We start from the raw sequence: 14,071 nt of genomic DNA, 5'->3' as shown, positions 1-14,071 counted from the left end.
AACGACGAAGAAGCTATACCACGCGACGTGTCGGCAAACGCGTTGGATCTGTGGACGTGAGAGGTGGGAATAATACCGACGGGACCCAGAAAGCTAATGGCGCTGGCAATGCGCTATTGTGTGATACGCGAGGAGTTATGGGATGGTAAACATGTTACATGTGGAACCGCAAAGGAGAGAGCACGTTCCGCGATGATTCGTGAAGACCATTCACACAAGGAGGTCAATGTCTTTGGGATGTGGAAGTTTGGAAATCATAAGGTGTCGTTTACTGTAGCGTAAGCTCATTGAAATTGAATCTTGTGGCCGCGGATTGAAGTCGAAAGATATTGATGGAATGCATCCGTGTAGGTCAACAATATTTGAATTTTCATTATTTCAAGTACAAGAAAACATAAACAACTAATGTATCAACTTCTAAGAAATTCAATGCTCCCCTCCATTACTTTCGGAACATCAGTAGTCTTTCGCCGAGAGAAGCGTTTGCGTCCCCCGACGATCTCGTGCCTTCGCTCTATGCATGAGGATGAGGATATTGCTACATGATTTTCAGATCCCTAAAGACACTATAGACTATAGTGTTTAACCCCATACAAACATAACAATTTAAGGTCCCTTCAAATCATCAGCAAAGGCCAATTCACATACAAGAGCAATATGGTCGCTACCCCACCTCTGCAAAGTAGTAAATTCTCGATTAATATACCATGAGTCGCGAGAAGTTAGAGAGAATAACTTCGTAATATGCTCAGTTAATCAATTTATTACTTCCACAGGGCTACCTCACTAGGAAGCCTCGCATTTCTTCTCAATACATCAATGGGTAAAGTGTCGAGAACTCTCACGGGAACAAGTTCCCCCGTATGCCTGAACGAATCGCTTTTAAGTCGGTGACTAGAAGTTTCAAAAATATATGCAGTATTTTACGAAACAATATTTCAATCTACAGTTCCCATAAACTAAGGAGTGGTACGATGTTGCCAAGGGCTCTCCATGACCATCTCTTGTTATACGGCTCCCCTAGAAAGTTCGGATACACTAATGTAAGGGCAAGCCATTTACTTCCAATGCCCAAAAATATACCAGAGAGCAAAGAAAATTAAAGAAAACTTACAGGAGCACTGAGATAAGCACTGCAAAGGTTCAATTTGTGTTGCAGATGACTAACTCGTTTATTGCTGGTTGCGAGCTCTAATTCTTCATCACTACATGCAGACATTAACTGCATGGAGACAGGTGTCCAAACACGGTGCCTGATGTACCAAATCCAGTTAAAGCAAATAAAAGTACACCTCTATACACTTGGTGTATAATAATCAGTGCTTATAAAGAAGGTAGTTCAAAGCAGGAAAATGGAGAAAAATCAGGATTATTCACGGCCACGAATTTTGTTTAAGATAGAATTTCTAATATAACCTCAATGGAGACAATCTCAGGTACTCCGATATATCCAATGGATATAAAAAATCATAATAAAAGAAAAACCTGTATAAGTCCTTGTTTTGAGCTCTAATTTCTCTTATCCGTGATGGATATTCAAGCTGTCCAGAAATCCGTCAGCGATCATGGAGTTGAGTATTGAGCGGCGAAACGAAAATCAAATAACAATTAATGATGCATATAGCCAGACAACAAATAAATGTCAGCAAGTGAAAAAAACCAAGAATACTTCAAGGACATGGACTTGAAACATCAGAAGAACCAAAACTCACCTCTGATGATGCCAGAAATTGATACATAGCACTCTGGAGACAAGATGGAAACAAATTCAAGATAAGAATGGGCCAGCAGAAACAAGATAACAAGATGTATACTGAATCCGTACGTATTCATGTAGTAGTTAGGTTGCATGACCCCACCTGAGGAATGCTGTTAAAATCTCCTACAAGTATAACAGGGATGTTGCCCCATTCTTGTGATAGCTTGTAAGCCTTCTCAAGAAACAGCCGGACCTATATCATTGCATGTTATATTTCCAAGCATCAATGGCTTCAATGAATAGAAGACAACGAGATTCTAAACAAGAAGGATCCTCCACCCTCCATATTTTTGAAGGAATAAAATACAGGCGAGAAAAATTTTAACTTGGGAGGATTTTGCATTAATTCTGTGGGATTAAAAATAGAAAACATCATTGAGCACCCAGTACTGGCCCAGCTTTATGTCTCCACGGTTTGGGTTGAACAACACATGTATATTTCCGACCAATAATCTACAGCTTCACCTTTTTTTATCCTGTATATTCAGTTTTGTAGGAAAAGTTTTAAAATACGAAATAAATCTATCCAACTAATTATCAATGAAAAATTTCCTTTTAGCTGCGAAGCCTACACAAAAGTTTTCATGTAAATGCTCCTAGGCTTCCAGACACAAGGTTCTAGGGTACAGTTCTTGAACAAAAAGCTTCCACTTAATTCATTTGCATTTTATTTAAACCAAATACATTTAAGTGATAACAACTTTCGTTATTTGAGAATTATTTTGAAACATAAGAAAGTTGAGACCTAATGTTACCAAACACAGAGTAATTCCTACTGAAATCTATACAAAGGGGGATGGCGCAAAAAGTTAAACTTACTTTGACGGATTTGCATGCGAATTAGACTTTGGTTGATGTCGTTCTGTCTTCATAGTGAAAATTATTAAAGACAAGGAATCATAGAAATTTACTTCTACAATAAGTATAAGCAATAGTGACGGACATGTAAGAATTTGGGTTGGGGGGTGGGAAGCAATATCACATTATGTTGAGGGTTCAATTGGTACAAATAAAGACATGATAAATGTACAAGATAGAAGACCTAATATATTTAGCAAGAAAATAATAAAGTAATAAGATGTTATAGATGGTAGAATCAGAAAACCAATTAACTGCAACTGATAAACTTCCAAGCATCCTTCAGGAATCACCAAAATGAGGAAATTCTTCGAGGCAAATAGAAAATCACATAATTTAACAAAAGCTCAAGAAATCAACCACTTTTAAAATGGGATTAAAGCAAGGTTTAATTAATTGGGTAAACAGCAATAAATCATCCCCAAAATACCTTCAAAACACAAAATTGTGCAACATTGTCACGGAGTTCAAAATCCTGGAACTCTATATTTTCTTCATGCAAAAGGGTAAATCTGCATTCAGAATTAACATTTTAAAAGTTGGATATAACAAAGATGAAAAATGAAAACTAGAACAATAAAACAATTCTAATAAAAGATGAGCTCACAAGCAATGAATCAAATTTTGAAAGGGACAACTCCATAGCAAAAGAAAACTTCGATCATAGTTAACTGCTTCCTACATGTTTCGCATTTGTATTAGGCAAATGAGTTGAAAGCAGTCTGTAGCGTAAAATAAATAATAGCAATAATAATAGATTGTGTTGATCTTCAATGTGTATGAGAATAAGCATCTCGGCATGATTTTATTACCATAGGAAATAAATGCTGCATATGAACAGAAAAGCAACAATTCTACCCAATCAAACTTATACTATTATAAAAGACTTTATCTGCAGAGAAAAAGTTAAAAGAATTATGTCGAGATAAGACAAATTATAAAAAGTATGAAAAATTCATCCTCCCTACGCGCCCAAAATTACTCTCATTCAAATATTTGATACTCAAAAACAATGGCTAAGTTCTTCAGCTTTCAAAGTTCAACCAGAAGATAATCATTGAACTGTGGATTTTACTGCTTGCTGAAGCCTGAAGATAAAGGAAAATACATTAGAACACAAAAAGAAAACATATGATTTCACTTTCACATATAGTAATCATGTTTGCCATTACAAGTTAGTCATTTGATATATTTTGATCCATTAGGACATCGCTTCTATCATTCCTTCCATAGGATTACTATGGAGTTAGCCAGATCAAATAACACACATGGCTACAATACACCATAAGTCAACTAATTAGCAAAAGAAACAAATAGAAGTGCTTCAATATAAATCAAAACCAATATATAAACTTTTTCATTCAACAGGTTCAGTTCAGCATAAATTTAAAAAATTATTAACATCAAGAGAAAACAAAATATGATTTTTGGCTATTGCCCAATGTTTTAACTAACCGAAATACAGTTATATTAAAATATTTCATTTCACAAAACATATACACTCCAAAATCCGATACCTTTACAATCAGAACAATCATTGGAAGAGAAGACCCATTGGCGAGAAGCTCCTGAGTTGCTGAAATTGCTTCTCTTCTGCCTTTTTCTATGCACCCTATACGATGAAGATGAAGACGAGCAAGGACGGACGGCTTGGAAACGGTTCAAATCCGGCGAGTTCCGTATCGGTTCGGCTTGTAAAGCCAGGGATTTGGTTTTAGTTTCGCCTACAGAGGACACCCGTTTTTTCCGCTCGGTTTGTCTGTTATGGTCAAATTCTTCAAAGTAAATATACTTCCGCCTAACGGTAGCGCTTGACGTCTCCTCCGCTATCAGCCGGCATTCGTTTTTGCTCGTGCTGCCGGATTTTTTTTTATGAGCCGAAGCATTAACCGATTAGTGTTTTGTTATTACAGTGAACCAAGTAGGCTGGGCTTTTAATTATGTAACTATATATTGATATTGGACTGGACCAAATAGGCTGGGCTGGAAAGCCCTAACTATCTGACCTAAGTCATACATATATGGGTAAATTACACATTTAATACCTAAACTGTCAATTTTGGTCCGTTTTTAGTACCTAAAGTTTCATTTCTTTAAAACGATACCTAAAGTTTAGTTTTTGTTTCATTTCAGTATCCATGTTCAAAATTTAATGTTAATTTTTTATTTTTCTTTGAAAATTTAGGTACTAAAACGGGCCAAAACTGATAGTTTATACACTAGACGCGTTAAGTTTTTAACGGTGGTCGATGGGATACTAAAAAGAAACAAAAACTAAACGTTAGGTGTGGTTTTAAAAAAAGAAAGTTTAGGTATCAAGACAGACCAAATGATAGTTTAGATACTAAATGTATAGTTTACCCTACACATATTTAGGTCTGACTATGTTTGGTAATCGCACTGGTTCCATTTAAATTCGTAGATCGAGTCATATCATACCTTAAATAATAAAAAATTTAATTATAGAACCTATTAAATGAATTTAGTGGTTAAAGAAATTATTTTTTTTAAATTTAGAGCTTGAAGAACTAACATATGTAGAAGTATTTATGCCTTATTAATAAATCCCTTTATAATCACCTTACATATGTAAAAGTGAAGTTGAATATAATTTGCGCATGCTGCATGCCTGCATGCATGTGAAGAAAGAATCGAATCGCCGGCAGCTTGGAGACAAGACAAATACAAAATGCCCTACCAACCGTACTATCCTCTGCTCGGAACTCTAAGAAAAGCAATGTCACTAAAAGCAAACCACGCCCACTCCCCCAACAAGGGAAAAGGGTGTTCCATCACAAGATCAAGGCCGTCCTTTAGTCCACGTTGACGAATGGAGAAACAATCACACGGTTGGGGCTTAACGAGGGCCGGGGTGAAGCTAGCTCAGAGTGGTGTGGCGGTGGCCATGCAGTGGTGTATATACGAAAGCTGCTTTACGACACTCCTTTTATATGAATAAGTCTATGGTTACTACTTGTCTTGTTGCATGAAAACAAAAGGGCAGATCAAAATCTTCTGTTTCGCAGCGAGTGGAATGAGAATAATAGGGTACGGCTGAATCTCTTGGAAGATTTCACCAAATCTCGAAACGACAACAGAAGCTATATTGCCATGCGCACGTAAACACCTGCTTTGGTATTGTGAAGAACCGGCCCTTGACCACTTCTAAATTAACCCTGAAATAAATTTCATTTTGCTCCTAACCCCACACTCAAACGAACAGTACCAGTGTCAAGGGCAGACATCTGGGTATTTAAGGAAGCAACAAGAGAAGGAGCGTGGCTGCATTTACACCTTTTTTCTTTGTTTTCTGGTTTTGAATGAGGGGAAGGAGCTCCTTTTGGTCCATACAGGGGGCAGAGGGGTGGATAGAGCTGCCATCTCATGCATTCGGTTCTGCTCAACGTTTTTTTTATCAAGCTCCGTCAGAGGTTTCGTTGCTTATACAAGGTTAATGTTGAATTCAGCCCGATGCATGGCGTGGGAGCAACTCTATCCCCAATCTTTGCCCACTTATTGGACTGAAGGGAGCTCCATCACTTCACCATAACATCTCCTTTATCCTTCTCATCTGTTTTTCTGATCAATATCATCTCCTATATTCGTTTCATGGTTGCTTGTTTTCTGAGTTTTAACTCTTTCTTCTTCTTCAGGTTTTTATCCAATAAAAGTGAAGATCATCTGTTAGATCGAGACATCAAGTAGTAAAGAGCCATTCAGTATACGAGAAGAGCTTTTTCCTGATCTGGAAATAATCGGAATTCATACAGACATATCCGACAACAAAACAAGTGGAGACCATGTTTTCTTTTGAACACTAACAGTTGTGTTTAAGATTTGAATAGTGGAGACCATTATGCCATTTGTTGTCAGTCTCCATTTCCATTTCTTATTACTCAATCTTCTTATCATTCCATCTAACATGCATTGGTTTCTATTTGTTTCATCCTTGATACATGCATCACAAGACTCACATTAAAGGAAGAAGTAATAACTCTTCTAAATGATTCACTCGTTCAAGCATTAGAAAAGAAGATCAGAACAGAAGCATACTTACGATGACTTTTTGAATGCGATTCTGATCTTATTTGTTCAAGTTGTCTTATGTAGATACGACTGTATGTCTCTTATCTTTCCAATGGTTTTTGAATCGCATCAATCCGATATCGGGAACTCAAGATATGGCCATTTTACTGAAGACGGTGCATGGAGGAAATCCTATACGGGATTAATACGTATTTTGTAAATATTACAAATTTTCAATAATTATATTGATTATTTGTAATATAATTTAATATAGGATGAAGAATTATATTTTAGGATCAAATTTATTATTTTATTAGGAATTAAGGTTGAGTTAAAACAATATTTTTAGTTATTATTATTTTATTAGGAATTATAATTCAGACATGTTTAGTTTATTATTATTTTATTTTTTAGTTATTTAGGACCTTCTCAACCCCTATATAAAGGAGGATTCATTCAACTTTATAAATCAAGATTTATTTTATTAATAATACAACGAGAGTTCGTTTTTGCAAGTGTTGATTGCCTTGTGCCTTCGAAGCTTCTTCTCCTTGAGTTCTTTCAAGTTCTTGTGAGGGAGATTAATCTTCACACTCCAATTTGCTTTTTCATTGCGACTAGGAGGGTTGGTTAGAGTCATATTATCGTGTTTATCTTTTCATTGCGACTAGGAGGGCTCGATAGGACGTTATCCATCGATTTTCCACATATCCATCCATGCCATCAATCATCTTTACCGTTCACTTTCATAAGGGAGATCTTTTGATTTCTTAGTTATTTTACTTTATTTTCAATTCCTTTATCTTTTGTTTATCTTGTTTTAATCTTGTTTCTTACATTGTTTCCAGTACCTAAAAGAAACCTTAAAGAACCCTAGCTATTGCCGTCACCTTCCCTATTCCTTCCTTATTGTTCTTCATCGAGTCTAGAGCTTTCTAGGTTTGGTTCTTCAACAAGAGCAACATTCATTAACCCGTCACCGCTTCCCTATCAATCCTTTTATGTATTCCATCTAATAGATGGACATTGATGTTAATCTTTACAAGTATTTAAAAGATATTTCATCTTTATAATAATTGATTATAATTATAATTTTATAAAATTATTGTTAGAATTTTATTTATACATTATATTGAATTCTTCGTTCGGATGTAATAATTGTAATTATATCATAAAAAATCCGAAACTTTATTGTAAAAACACTAGAGGACAACTTGCAAGGGTTAACCTCCTCATATTCTGTAAGGTAAGGGCACGTTGCACTCTGTTATGGGGAAAAGTGTGCTTGAGTAATTTTAGTGTAGTCTGATTTGAGGCTCAATGCCTCCAAAAAGGAGTTGTTTGCTTCGGCGGTTAGTACGGTGTGGTTGGAGGAGATTCAGTAGATTTTAAGGTTTAAACTTGGTCATCTCCCTCTCAGATATCTTGGAGTTCCTTTGGTGACTTAAAAGCTGACTGAGAAAGATTACTATCCTCTTGTTAAACCGATTAGAGCTAGATTGAGCCATTGGTGTAATTTGAAGCTGAACCATGTGGAGTGTTTACAGCGTATTCGTTCTGTGTTGTTTAGCATAACAAATTACTGGTGTAAATTGTAGACATTTATTTTCGTCTGAATTTGGGTTTTTTATTTATTTAATTTTATTATAGTAATATAATATAATTTTTGAAAATATTTTTTAAAAATATAATATATAGTTTTCAAAAAATATTTTTTGAAATATATATTATATAGTTTTTTAAAACTTTTTTGAAAACTTATGTAAGTTTTAAAACATTTTGAAAATTATATAGTATATAGTTTTGAAATCATTTTGAAAATATAATATATAGTTTTTAAAAAAACAGTTTTTGAAAATTTATATAATATATAGTTTAAAAAAACATTTTGGAAAGCTTATATAATATTTTTAAAATCATTTTTGAAAACTATATAATATATAGTTTTGAAAACGTTTTTAAATATAATATATAGTTTAATTTTTTTTGAAACATATATATTATATAATCTATATTACTATTAATATTTATTTTATTTTATTTTATTTTATTTCATTTTATTAATCTAATATAATTTAATTTCATTTATTGTTATTTTTGTCAGGGTCTAAACGGGGTCCAAATCCAGTCCAGATTGGGCCTGAACCAGCTCAATCCTGGGTTAGGGTTTTTAGATGTTCAACAGGCACCGCAAAGGAGGGAAATAGGGAGATCGAAAGCCAGTCACAACAGCGCGAGATTTTTGGCCGGGGAAATTGGGACTGACCCATCCCGAAATCCTCGGCCAACAACGGGTTTGTTACCACGACCATCGGAACTGACCAGCACCGGTGGGGGTATAAATACCCCACCACAGATAGAAAAAAGGGGGGTGAACGTCTACACCGAACAATAACGCATATCAGCCAACAAACCGAGGGCACAAAATACCAACACAGAGATCAACCATCACGAGAAACCATCATCGACCAAACACATAGAACCATCAACCCATACTACCAAGACAATAAACCAAAACACCAAAAACCAGCCAATCACAGAAATACAATCACAAACCAAACGCAACCATCAACTAAAAATCAAGGCAGCAAACAACGAAGCAAGCATATTTGAAACAACAAAGAACATAACCCAAAAGGTTCGGTTTCTGAACCATTCGGAAGAGAGCACGACCGTTGAACACTAAAGGTCGCCGGAAAAGCGATAGGGCGACGCATCAAAGGTAAAAATCCGAAGCTTTGAGCATAGATCTACGCCGGTGGGGAGATTTCTTGAGTGTTTAGGTTTCGATTTTGGCTTGGGGGCATTAAGACGAGTGTTTCGGGGTGAGCTTTGATTTTTCGACCGCCGCGGAGACAGCGACGTTCGGTGGCAGGGGTTCGGCTGGGGAGCTGGTTGAGAGAGTTCTCTCTCGTTTGAGAGAGATGAAATGGTGAGAAATGAGAGAAAAATAGTAATTGAGCTATTTAAATACCAGGGGCCTCTGTGTAATTAAAGGATTCTTAAATTCTTTCCGTCGTCCCCCATGTTCTGAAGTGTAATTCGTTTCAGTCACCATATGCAATTTGGCCACTGAATTTTCAATTGATTTAATTTGGTCCTCGTTTATATTTTACATTTTTTTGCAATTTGATCCCTAAATTCTTATTTTATTTTTTTATTTATTATCATGTTTTTTAATTATTATTAGTATTATTTATTTTTATTTCATATTTTTCAATTTTATTACTTTTAAAATATTTTTTTATTTATCTAATTTTTTTAATTTAATTTAATTTAATTTAATTTCTTTGATTTGTTTTTGTTTACTATTATTTTTATTTTATTTTATTTTAATCTTTATTTCTTTTTTCCTTTGATTTATTTTTTTATATCACTACTATTATTATTTTTTATTTGTCTTTTCATTTTTATTTATTTATTTTTCTATCTAACATTCTTTTTGTCTTTTTCAGTAATAATCTCAATCGATCAAAAGGTAATTAATTCGGATTGAATTTTTGAATTTAAATTTAAATTTAAATTTTCGCAAATAAAGACAACCGGAAAATTAATTGGTACCGAAAGGGCGGTTCAATGGTGCTAATCCTTCATTGACCGTAACCGACTCCCGAACCCGACATGTTTATGGTATAACACAGATCATGTAAGATGGTGTCCGACCCACCTAAATTTGTTTTAAAGTGGTCGGTGGCGACTCTAACCATTTAATCCAAGTCGAAGCCCAATTTCGAGGCCCAACCGAAAGACGGTTCCGACAGCTATCAAGTTCGTTGAACAACTTTGTGTCTATTTGTTTTGGAAAGGGGCATATTCTTCGGCCACTGGACCGAAGGTTAGTTGGCTACAAATTTGTTTACCCAAGTCGGAGGGTGGGCTTGGTTTGAGGGATTTGAAATCCTGGAACAAGGCTTGTTTGTTTACTCTTATTAAGAATGTCCTGGCAGGTCAAGTGTCTCTTTGGGTTGCTTGGATTCACTCGTATGTCTTGAAAGGTGTTAGTTTCTGATAGGCTGTCACCAGGGTACGTTTTAGTTGGTGTGTGAGAAGGATTCTCAAAGCTCGGGAGATGTGTAACACCCTTAAGGTGCGTTTGGTTAACGGAATGTAAGATCACCAGTGTGAATAAAAGAGTATCAGGGAATAGGATTACTGGGATTGTTACATTACTGTGTTTGGTTGGTTTGGCAGGAATGTAAGATTACAGTGTTTGGTTGAAGGAATAAAAGATTACTGGAATGTATATTTTACTAAATTGTCCTTGGTCTATATTTTTTAACAAGTGAAATTTTAAATATTTAAGTAAAATTTATTTATATAAAAATTCTATCCGTTGATAATATATTACTCGAGTATTTAAATATATCATGTATTATTTTTATTTTAATTAATATTAATTTTTACATAATTTATGTAAAAATATATTAAAATTTTACATCAACATTTAACTAAATATTTACATTGTGGAAACTAGTTTCGGTTCATACGTGACGCATTCACTGGAAGGTTTCTTGTATTTTTCAATCGACAAGGTTTACTTTCTTCGATATACAATAATTTATCATAGATATTCATAATAATAAAAAGATTTAAATTATTTTTGTTATCTAATATATAATATTTATTATATCTTCAATATACAATAATTTATTTATTATCTTTTATATTTATACTTAATTCTGCATACTTTATCGAAGATATAATTGATTATTCTTTCGAGTGAATCCAAGACTTACCAGCACCAAAAAGTGATCTAAATATCAGTTTTAGATTGTGGGTGTATTTTAAGATGTGAAGCTTTTTGATAAGGCGATGAAAATATCATTTCTCTTCATTCCCTCATTTGAAGGAATCGACATGTTGCTAAAAGAAGCAATATCAATTAACTGATAATGGTAATGGCACTGTTGGAGGTTTTTTTTTTCTGTTTCAGGGTTGAAAAGGTGAGGGTGGTTCATATATTAAAAGAGTTCACAGTTCCAGAATGTGAACTTTAGTGAGAAAAAGAAATTTCTGAAATATATAGCTTTGGCAAGCTGCCCATCACTTTCATACTGATTCCTTTGCAGGTGTGCTATGTGTCGTGATGACCAGCCTGTTTCTCATTCACCTGATTTGCGATGTTCATCTTGAGATTCTAAGTTCGAAATATGATAAAATTCACCTTTATTATTTTATTAATAAATAATATTGTTTAGATGGATTCTTATGCTGAAACCTTAGCATGCATGTGATTGCTCTGACAGAGGAACTGCTTGCAACTGCGAAGCAAAATGAGATTTCTGGATCAAATATTGGGCTAGTATTAATGCACCCATTGCTCAATTGAAGGTGATTAAATTGCCTAATGAATCATAGATTTACTCCTGTAGTTACTTTTGTTTGTCAGAAGCATTGCTTTATTCACAAAGGCAAGCTTCTTATTTGAAACAAGAACTTTATTTCCTCTTTTACAATTTCTGTAAATGTATACATGTGGGATATCACAGATTACTGCCCTATTTTGTCACATAACCCGTCTTGCCATATGAATGTATTTAATGCAAGAAGTTACTTGAACTTTGATTGGCTTCCAAGCTTACCTGGAAGTCTGGAACCACATCGTGTTCAAGAGGACTGTTATTATCCAATATCTTGAAAACCTTTTCAGCTGTGATTTTAAGAGTGTTAATGACAAGATTATCACATTATTTATAAGTCATAAACTACAAACAACTGTTGCAACAAAAATTAGCCACGATAATTTTGACAAGACTATCCAAGATACCGAATAGTAGATATGAACTCATCCATACCGAATACAATTTTATAAGCTTACATTCTTTGTTTAGCTTACATAACAAAAAGAAGTATAACATTAACCATCAAAAGTTTGTACAATGTTCAGACTTACAAAAGATAATAGTTGAGGGCATACAAGTTTTCACCTAGCCTGCTTTCTTTTCCTGGTCCGTGCTGCAAACTTGCCAACTTCTATTATTGTAGGCCAAAGAAGCCAAAGCCCATTTAATCAAGCTTTAACTGAGGACATACATGTTTTCATTTTTTTTCAATTTCAAGCAAACGTGGTTATTAAAGTGTGGCTTGCTTGAATAGAATAAACAAGAAATGATGTTAAAAAAGTAGATTCCTATTCATTCATACCATGCACTGCTTGTTAATTGATATATAGGAATAACTTACAGGGCAAACAGTTCTAGATGCATAATTTATACTATCCCCTAATGCTGGATGAATAATTGAAACTATCCCCTAATGCATAAAGTTTAGAAGAGTTGAAGCGACTTTATTTGATATGAGGCCTCTCCAATTCTCTATAATATATTCTGCAGCAACATCTCTAGAACTAACTGAATATGATTTACCTGGAGGCCTCAACATTAAGAAGTGTTTTTTATATAAAAAAAAGAAGGTTGAAAGAAGGATATGCTGCATGTCTAACTAATCAGATGATATTGTACCATCCATTCATAATAATCCTAGAAGATTCTCAAGCTAATCAAAACTATGATTTGTTTCTTTCTTTTTTCCCTGTTGTCCAATAACACAATTTTTAGTTTAATGTAACTTATCATTGAAGAAAGTGTAAAGTAAAACCCTCACTATAATGTGACATAAAAAAGGATAATGACAAATGATGCAAGCCATTCATTTTATTCTCCTATATATATGAAACCAAATATGCTAAATAACTAGTAACATAACAATTCAAATTCTCAGCTAGTTGTCATCTCAGACCTCTTTTTCAATCCATGCATCAACACAAGATTCTCCTGAGTAAACTATATCAATCCTGAAAATTGGAAATTATTAACATCAGAAATCAAAGTTTAATCTTATGTGCTCTGCAAGTACTCAGCTGGTCAAGTAAGAAATTATTCTTTTGTTTCTTATGATTAACCATGAATGTTTCACCATATTAAGATAGTAAAAAGTTAATAGAATACAAGCTATAGAAGAAAACAATTTGTTCTTAAACTAAGTAGTTATAAAAATCTTTCTCAACAATCGCTTCTAAGGAAACAACGGAAAAATAACAGTAGTTTTAAGGCTAAAAACCGGAAATAAGCATCTATCTATTTTTTCTTAGCGAAATAAGCATCGATTGAATCGAATTTTACACAGACTAAGATATTTGTGTCGTGAGCAACTTAAATATAGTTCAGGGAAATGCTGCAAAATGTTAATACTTAATACTACTATTGTGTACTTCATTCTGTCCTTCCCAGCAAAAAATGCTCCATCACAGTACCGTAACTTCACTCTGTTCCAGTTGTAGAAATCTGCGGAACACAAGAGGCCCCATTAAAAAATTCAACATAAATACTTGCTCAAAAAGAACAGGTTAAGATGATACTATAAGTACAAACCAGGGTTTCCTTCAGCTTTATAGCTCAAAATTCCAGTGAAATTTATTTGCTTCTCCAT

The 14,071-nt window shown here is 34.3% G+C and overlaps 1 pseudogene; it reads right to left on the bottom strand.

Moving 5' to 3' along the window:
• Positions 1–357: 357 nt before the first annotated feature.
• Positions 358–14,071, bottom strand: LOC120184160 (annotated as a pseudogene).

This window comes from Hibiscus syriacus, unplaced genomic scaffold (assembly GCF_006381635.1).
Source record: "Hibiscus syriacus cultivar Baekdansim isolate YM2019G1 unplaced genomic scaffold, ASM638163v2 tig00112857_pilon, whole genome shotgun sequence".
Lineage (NCBI taxonomy): Eukaryota > Viridiplantae > Streptophyta > Magnoliopsida > Malvales > Malvaceae > Hibiscus > Hibiscus syriacus.
This window is presented reverse-complemented; position numbering and strand designations above follow the sequence as displayed.